Source organism: Macaca mulatta, chromosome 17 (genome assembly GCF_049350105.2).
Source record: "Macaca mulatta isolate MMU2019108-1 chromosome 17, T2T-MMU8v2.0, whole genome shotgun sequence".
Lineage (NCBI taxonomy): Eukaryota > Metazoa > Chordata > Mammalia > Primates > Cercopithecidae > Macaca > Macaca mulatta.
This window is the reverse complement of record NC_133422.1, coordinates 37,762,290-37,772,535: the sequence shown is the minus strand read 5'-3', so window position 1 is coordinate 37,772,535 and position 10,246 is coordinate 37,762,290.

The window sequence follows — 10,246 nt, the reverse complement described above, 5'->3', positions numbered from 1 at the left end:
TACATAGAGACCTCATGAAATTCTGGATTCAACCACCGCAGATCAGCAACACACAGGTTCCTACAATGGATTCAATTTTTAGTTACATTATCTCTACAATTACAAGATGTAAAAAGCTATTTTAAGCCAGTCTGACCATTTTGAAACCACGAAGTTCAAACTCTGAGCTTATTTATTTTAAACTCCTCAGCACTATTTGAAGTATTTGTTCAATTCAGTTGTTCATATGTATTTCTTGTCTTCACAATGGTCTGTGTTACTACTATTCAGTAAGCCAAAACCATGGTTTTCATAAGCAAGGTAAAAATTTACTGAATGCCCACTGCAGTCAAGGACTACTGTGTTCCCATGCCCTGGTATAAACTGGATCCTTACAGCTTCCAGTCCAAACCATTGCAGAAAAATCAATCCCCAATTCACATATTCTTCAGAGACGTCTGCAGCCTGCGTTGTGACCAAGCATACTGCACAGTTTTGGGTGTGTGAGCAACAGCATCCTTTCTGACTAGTTTAAACAGGAAATAGATTTATTAAGAATGAGTCATAGTTTGACCATCTCTGGAGAAGAGAGAGCCAGAGCACAAAGCCTACCTACCAGGAATCATGTTAACCACTGAGAAGTCTTTTTAACAGAAAACTACACTGTCACTGCTTCTAAGCATCTATGAAATTCAGAAGTGTCAGAAGCACTTCCCTTCCAGCATTGACAAAACTGAGCCATTGCACTTTTAAGATCAGTTTCCCTACAAGGAGCCATTAGTTCATATTAACCACTTCTAAATTTTATTCTTACAAAGGTGCTTCTGATTGCTAGGCTCCAAGTTACCTTTGTGGTGACAGCTGCAAAGGAAGCTGAGAAAGAATCTACTTAAATAGAATTAAGCCTGTTCACTGAAAAATATAGTAAAAAAATCATTGTAATTAGAAAAATCAATAAAAAAAACATGTGAATTAAATATATGGAGATGGACAGAGACATACTCTTGATATTATACTTTTAAGTCAGCTACAATAAAATTAGAATTTCATCTGATATAAAGCAAGTGGCAAATTGATTGCAATAAAAGTGAAGTTCAATAAGATAAGAAAATGAACGACTTTGTAGAAACATTGAAAAGGAAAATATGTAGCTGGGTGAGGTGGCGGGCGCCTGTAGTCCCAGCTACTCAGGAGGCTGAGGCAGGAGAATGGCGTAAACCCGGGAGGTGGAGCTTGCAGTGAGCTGAGATCCGGCCACTGCACCCCAGCCTGGGCGACAGAGCGAGACTCCATCTCAAAAAAAAAAAAAAAAAAAAAAAAAAAAAAAAAAAGAAAAGGAAAATATGTAATGGTTTAGCTTTTTTAATTGCAAATGTCATGATAGTATACCTAGAAAACTCAAAATATACAAGTAAAAATTACAATTAACAATAAAATGTGTTGAAGTATACAAAGATACAAGCCAATTTCGTACAAAGTAAGACTAGTTCATTCATAGTAGCAAAAGAAGTATAAAATATATAGGTATAAGTTTAACAAGAAATATAAACTATATAATAATATATTTAATCTTATACAGAATTAAAAATAAGATGTAAACACATGACAAATCTCTATTCTCAGAAGGGTTATTTTCATATAATAGAAATATTAGTTATGACTAAGAAATGTTTAAGCTTGTGATAATTCCAACAGATACATAAAAAGGGAGAAAATAGGGGATTGCTTCGCTATGTATCATACAAAACTATAGAGCCACTCTAATAAAATTGATTTAGTTATTGCATAGGAATAAACATGTAAATTAATGAAATAGAGAGATCACAAATAGAAAAGAAAATGTGAGAACTGAATAAATAATAGAGGCGATATTTCAGCTGAATGGCAAAGAATGTATGATTTATTCAATAAATTCTTATGGTGATATTCTGGAAAAAAAAGTTTGGTAAACCATTGCATGCAAAATACTGAGTTAAACTGCAAGTAGATTATAAATTGAAAACATGTTAATAAAAATACCCTAGAATTAACTTTGGAAGACTTTATGAAATCGAAAGGTGGTAGAACTTTTCAACCGAATTAAGAAACTGAAAGTTACGCAATTAATTGTATAAGTAAACTATTCAAGGAAAATAGTTTATGCGTTTGAGCTAATTTAAGCTTATATTTATTTGAAATAAATGAAATGATTTGGCAGAAAGGATCACAGTAATGGTACATGAAAGAGAGATATATACTTAAACATACACACCCAAAGAAGGGCATGCTTTTGGAACACATTAGTAAGTAAACGGGTAGAGATTTCTTTCTGCTAGATAAAAGTATAAAAGAAGAGCGAAGATAAGAAAATGTTATGTGTGATTAGGAAATGTTAGAGTAGAGTTAGTTACATGACTACTGCTTGATTTTCTTCCTTTTTCCCTTAAAGTACATCCTAAAGTAAATGTTTTGTTCACTGTCTAGTGACTAAGATATCGGAGATATTGATTGGCAACTATGATTCTTTAACTGTGGTCTTAACCTTTGACTGCCTACTTGAACATTTGCAGGGTCAACAATAGACTGATACTTTAGAATTAATACTTCTTATCACTGAACTCGCATAACAATGTCAGTGATTAAAAACAAATCATGCTATCATTCAAATTTATTGTAATATCTGATTAATATACATTTCAAATATAGGTAAAGATTCATGATAGAATAAAAAATAACTTTTCAGTGTGCACTGTATATTGAAATTATATCAATCATTGATGTATACATGCATATTTCATAATAGAGCAGTAAAATGTTGCAATAATTAACTATGACATCAATCACTGATACTTTTCTGTACCAAAAATATTAGTAATTAACTTAAAAGGAATTGAAAATATTGAAAAATATTCTCAAGGCTGACAGTTCATACAAATATCTGCTGAAAATTAGGTTGACAATTTATACAAATGTTAGAACATATTAGCTCAATATATTTTGGATGGATATGTCATCCATTTTGACGTGAGAATATTTATTAGATAATGTAAATTTTGTGGGAATTACTACGTATTCCTATCTTTAAAGAAAACAGCCTTTTTGTAAATCAGGTACTGTGAAAGAGAAAGGAGATCATAATGCTTTGGTGACAGCATAACCATAAGCAGTATTCTATGTAAGCAGAGCTAACCAAAAACATAATTCATTTCATAATTGACCTCAAATAAAAAATCATCATTCTTTTAGAATTGTGAACATTCAGTATAGGAAAGAGAGAAGCATTCTAGAATCTACTAGATCTGAGAAATGATTGTCTCTCTGTTATAATGTCAACTTTTTTTGGAAAAAAACAATCAACTACTACTGTGTTAGTAATAGATTATCAGTGTTAGTAATTGTCAAGTTTTATATAACGTCGACTTTATTCTTTAGTCTCTGTTTTTTTTGTATGATGATATCTCTCTTCATCCTGGGTTTTATAGAAATATTAATTTTTAGATTCATCCATTTGGCATTCAGCCAAAAAGTTCATCTCTGTGTACATTTATACTTTAGAAAAACATTGAAAATTGAGGAGGAGGCAGAGAAACATGGTGAAATAGAAGACTCCACTGATCATCTCCCCAGTAAAAACACTCAGTTAACAACTATCTACACAGAAAAAAACACCTTCATAAGAGCCAAAAATCAAGTGAGCACTCATAGTACTTGGTTTTCATTTCATATTGCTGAAAGAGGGGAAAGTAAAGGGAACTTTGTCTTGCACCTTAGGTACCAACACTACTACAGAGGGGTAGAGCATCATGGGGCCCTTAGGGTTCCCAATTCCAGGATATGATACTTGCACAGCATTTCTGGACCTGCCATGGGACAGAGGGGAGACCACTGCCCTTAAAAGTGAGTGCCAGCCCAGGCAGCACTCACAACAAGCTGACTTAAGAGCCTATGGGACTTATGGGAACATCAGTGGTTGGCAATATTACTTGTGGTCTGGGTGGTGGTGCAAGTGGTGGTGAGGCTCCTCTGCCTTTGGAAATGCAAGGAAAGAGTGGGAAGGATTGTGCCCTGTGGTTTGAGTGACAGCTCAGCTGTAATACAATAGAACACCAGGTAGACTTCTTATTTACTTATTTATTTATTTAAAGACAGGATGTTGTTCTGTTGCCCAGGCTGGAGTGCAGTGACACAACTACAGCTCACTGCTGCCTGGACCTCCTGGACTGAAACGCTCCTTTCACCTCAGCCTCCTTAGTAGCTGGGACTACAGGTATCTGCCACCACACCTGGCTAACAATTTTTTGTATTTGTTGTAGAAACAGAGTTTTGCCATGTTGCCCAGGCTGGTCTTGAATTCCTGGATTAAAGTGATACACCTGTCTTGGCCTCCCAAAGTGATGTGATTACATGCATAAGCCACAACACCCGGCCCACCAGGTAGACTTCTAAAGGTTTTAGACACTGGTCCCTGACTCCTGTATGACACTCCTTGACCCAATCAGGGCCTGGGGGACCTCACTGCCCTAAAGGGAAAGATACAGGTCTGGCTGGCTTTGCAACTTGCTGATGTAGAGCCCCAGTGCCTTGAGCGAACATAGGCAGTAGCTAGGGAGTGGTTACAGCAGGCCTTGGGCAAGACCTAACACTGTCCTGACTTTACTTCTGACTCAATGCTTCTCATAGTGGTGGTGGCCACAGGAGTGCTTGTGTTACTCCACCTCCAACTTTAGGTGGCCCAAAACAGAGAGGGGGAAATACTGTATGTTTGGGAGAAGTTAAGGGAAGAGAACAAGGGTCTCTGCCTCGTAATCCAAAGAATTCTCCCGATCTTATTTAAGCCAATCAAGGCAGTACCTTTATGAGTCTGCAAGGACTACAGTATTATGGGACTTGGGGTGCCCTCTGAAGCAGATACAGCTTAGATCACAACAACCAAGTTCTTTCAAATATCTCAAAAGCCTTCCCAAGAAGGATGGCTAAAAATAAGCCCAGACAGTGAATATTACAATAAATACCTAACTCTTTAATGCCTAGACACTGAAGAGCACCTACTAGTATCAACACCACCCAGAAAAACATAACCTCACCAAATGCACTAAGTAAGGCACCAGGGACCAATGCTGGAGAAACAGAAATATGTGAACTTTCAGGCAGAGAATTCAAAATAACTGTGTTGAGGAAATTCCAGGAAATTCAAGATAACACAGAGAAGGAATTCAGAATTCTATCAGATAGATTTAACAAAGAGATTGAAATAATTAAAAAGAATCAAGTAGAAAAATCTGTAGCTGAAAAAATGCAGTGGGCATGCTGAAGAATATATCAATGTCTTTTAACAGCAGAATTGGCCAAGCAGAAGAAAGAATCAGTGAGACTGAAGACAGGCTGTTTGAAAATACACAGTCAGAGGAGGCAAAAGAAAAAAGAATAGAAAACAATGAAATATATCCATAGAATCTAAAAGCCTCAAAAGGGCAAATCTAAGAGATATTGGCCCTAAAGAGGAGATAGAAAAAGACATTGGAGTAGAAGGTTTATTCAAAGGGATAATAACAGAGAACTTCCCAAAGCTAGAGGAAGAAACTAATACCAAAGTACACGAAGGTTATGCAACACCAAGCAGGTTTACCCCAAAAAAGACAAACTCAAGCCATTTAATAATTAAACTCCCAAAGATCAAGGATAAAGAAAGAATCTTTTACTTATTTGCCATTAAAAGTAATGGCAAAACCCATGATTACTTTTTCACCAACCTAAAGCAGCAAGAGAAAAGAAGGAAATAACACAAAATATAGCTCCAATGCATCTGGCAGCGGAAACCTTACAGGCCAGCAGAAAGTGGTATGACATATTTAAAGTTATAAAGAAAAAAAAATTACCCTAGAATAGTATATCCAGTGAAAATATCCTTCAAACATGAAGGAGAAATAGAGAATTTTCCAGATGAACAAAAACTGAGGGATTTTATCAATACCAGTCCTGTCCTACAAGAAATACTAAAGGAAATATTTCAATCAGAAAGAAAAGAACATTAATAAGCAATAAATAATCACCTGAAGGTACGAAACTCACTGGTAATGGTAAGTACACAGAAAGAAACAGAATATTATAATACTGTAAATTTGGTGTGTAAACTACTATTATCCCAAAGAGAAAGACTAAACAATAAACCAATCAAAAATAACAAGTACAAGAAATTTTCATGATAGTCAGTATAATAAGATGTAAGTAGAAACAACTCAAAAGCAATGGGACCAAGTTATAGCATAGAGTTTTTATTGGTTTTCTTTTTGCTTGTTTATTTATGCAAAAAGTGTTAAGTTGTTATTATGGTAAAATAATGGTATTTAAATTATTGTGGTAAGATAACACTTGCAAGCCTCATAGTAACCTCAAACCGAAAAACATTACATGGATACGCACACACACAAAAGCAAGGACCTAGTTCACATCACCAGAGAAAATCTTCACTCGAGCAAGACGGGAAGGAAAGAAATAAGAAAGAGAAGACCACAAAACAACAAGAAAACAAATAACAACATGATAAGAGTAAGTTCTTAATAACATGGAATGTAAATACACTAAACTCTCCAATCAAAAGACACACTGGTTGAATGGATAATAAAACAAGACCCATTGATCTGTTGCCTACAAGAAACATGCTACACCTTTAAAGACACACATAAACTGAAAAGAAAAGGATGGAAAAAGATATTCCATGCCAATGGAAACCAAAAAAGAGCAGGAATCACTATACTTATATCAGACAAAACAGATTTTAAGACAAAAACTGTAGTAAGAAACAAAGGTCACTGTATAATGATAAAGGAATCAATTCAGCAAAAGGATATAACAATTTTAAATAAATATGAACACAACACTGGAGCACCCAGATATATAAAGCAAATATTACTGGAACTAAGGAGAGAGATAATACTTGATTTGACTTCAATGCTTGACTTCAATTATACTACTGAACTACAGTAACCAAATAGCATGGTACTGGCATAAAAAAAGACACATGGACCAATGTAACAGAAGAGAGAACCCAGAAACAAATCCATACATCTGCAGTGAACTCATTTTTTACAAAGGTGTCAAGAACATACATGGGGGAAAAGACAATCTCTTCAATAAATGGTGCTGGAAAAATTGAATATCCATATGAAGAATGAAACTTGACCCCTATTTCTTGCCATATACAGAAATCAACTCAAAATGTATTAAAACCTTAAATCTGAGACCTCAAACCATATAAGTACTACAAGAAAACATTGCAGAAAGTCTCTAGGCCATTGGTCTGGGCAAACATTTCTTGAGCAATACCCCATTAGACAGACAACCAAAGCAAAAATGGATGAATGGGATCACCTCAAGTTTAAAAGCTTCTGCACAGCAAAAGAAACAATCAACAAAGTAAAAGACAACCCACAGAAAGGGATAAAATATTTGCAAACTACCCATGTGACCAGGGATTAATAACCAGATAATATAAGGAGCTCAAACAACTCTATAGGAAAACACCTAATAATCTGATGAAAAAAGGGGGCAAAAGATTTGAATAGATGTATCTCAGAAGTAGACATACAAAGGGCAAATGGGCATATTGAAAAGGTGCTCAACATCACTGATCATCAGAGAACTGCAGACCAAAACTACAATGAGATATCATCTCACCCCAGTTAAAATGGTTTATATCCAAAAGGCAGGCAATAACAAATGCTGACAAGGATGTGGAGAAAAGGGAAACCTTGTACACTGTGGTTTGGGAATATAAATGATTACCACCACTATGGAGACGAGTTTGGAGGTTCCTCAAAAAAACAAAAATTGAGCTTCCATAGGATCCAGCAATCCCACTGCTGAGTATATACCTGAAAGAAAGGAAATCAGTATATTGAAGAGATATCTGCATTCCTGTGTTTGTTGCAGCACTGTTTACAGTAGCTAAGATTTGGAGGCAACCTTAATGTCTATCGACAGATGAGTGAATAAAGAAAATGTGGTACATACACACAATGGTGTACTATTCAGTCATTGAAAAGAATGAGATGCACTCATTTGCAGCAACACGGATGGAACTGAAGATCATTATGTTAAGTGAAATAAGCCAGGCACAGAAAGACAAACATTGCATGTTTTCACTTATTTGTTGAATCAAAAAATCAAAACAATTAAACTCATGGACATAGATAGTAGAAAGAGTGGAAAGAGGACATAGATAGTAGAAGGTTAGTGGGGGGCTGGAACAGAGGTAGGGATGCTTAATGGATAGAAAAAAATAGAAAGAATGAATAAAACCTATACTATTTGGTAGCACAACAGGGTGACTACAGTCAATAACAACTTAATTTACTTTTTAAAAGAAAGAGTATAATTGGATTTTTTGTAACTCAAAGAGCAAATGCTTGATGACATGGATACCCTGCATTCTCCATGATGGGCTTATTTCACATTGTATGCTTGCCTCAAAACATCTCATGAACTCCATAAATATATACATCTACTATATACCCACAAAATTAAAAAAATAAAAAAGCCACAACAACAACAAAACAAAAAAATATTGACAAGTTAGGGGAATGAATGGTGGATAAAAACTGTTACCTACATTTTCTTTGCAAAATTCTTCCTATTTCTGGGAAGGAGAATTGGAAGAGAGAAGTAAGAGTTGTCAAGAATCTGAATAGGAACTTGTACAGAGAAGAAATTTCAAAGGCTATTCCAAGGAGGTTAGAATATATTTTTAAATATTGATAAAAGGATGTTAACCAACTTGAAACAACAAATACAGGTAGCCATCCTTAGCTGGTATTTTTATGTATGCACTGTTTATGAATATGTAATAAGCAGATAATCAAAAAATGATGTTGTTTATAAAATAATCTGCTTATTTGTTTGTGTTAGGTTATATATGCATGTGTAAAAATGGTATAAAGGTCACAATATAGATTTTCTAGTCAGGTTTAAAAAAACTGTATTTTTGGTAAAGTTTATAAAAAGTGGGTTTCATTTGCTTTAAGAATTTTCGGCTGGACGTGGTGGCTCATGCCTGTAATCCTAGCACTTTAGAAGGCTGAGGCGGGTGGATTGCCTGAGCTCAGGATTTCAAGACCACCTTGGGCAACATGGTGAAACCCCATCTCTACCAAAAATACAAGAATCAACTGGGTGTGGTGGCAAGTGCCTGTAATCCCAGCTACTCGGGAAGCTGAGGCTTGAACCTGGGAGAAGGTTGCAGCGAGCCGAGATCACACCACTGCACTCCAGCCTCAAAACAGAGCAAGACTCCATCTCCAAATAAAAAATAAAAAAAAAAAAAAAGGAATTAATTATCACCAGAGGTACTGTGTATCTGTTTCCTGTGTTGATTAAAACATGTCTATGTTTTCTGTGCTGATTAAAACAAATAGCACATTTCTTTCTGCATCAATTTTCCTTTACTTTCATTTCTTCTTTAAATTCATAGTGTGAGTATGCGTATTGCATTTTTTACTAGTAAGCACAGAGGGCTGCTCTGTGTTTCCAAGATGGCGCCTTGTTGCTGCATCCTCCAGAGGGGAGAAATACATGGTGAAAGGGACAGAAGAGCAAAGAGAAGGGAACAAATGTCATGTTCCCTTCATTAAGGCAGAAGAGAAGCAGAGAGGAAATCCACTCTCGAGTCCTTTTATAAGGTCCCTAATCTCATATATAAGGGCTCTGCCATCTTGACTTAATAGCCTCCTAAAGGCCCACCCCATAATACTATCACACTGGTAATTAAGTTTCAACATATACTTATTAAGTGTTATAGTTAACATCATTCCTTTTTTTATAACTCCTATTTTAGTTTAATTCTTTATTTCTAGATGTCCTAGCATGGTATTTAGAATTAAACATGAATATGCTCCTATCACCTTCCTACCAGTGAATGGGGATGAACTTTGCATTTCATATTCTCAAGATTTTTAAACTTCATTTACAATTTGCATCATTCTGGTGAGATATCTGATAATCCTATACATGTTATGGGTATGTGGTAAGAAGTAGGCCAGAGTTTATTTGAACGGTTGTTTCTCACTGTTATTTTTCTAGTTGCAATCTATCAAGAAGATGTCAAACTGTTATCCTGAGAATAAATAAATAAATAAATATTATGATACAAATATTTTACTATATTTCACAGTAATATGCTTTCAACTTATGTTGTCATTTGACTGTTGGGGACGTTAGGCATATGGCTTTAATTCTTCACTTATTTACTCAATAAAACTGTGTGCTACTTTCCACAGAGTCAAGGATAAATATT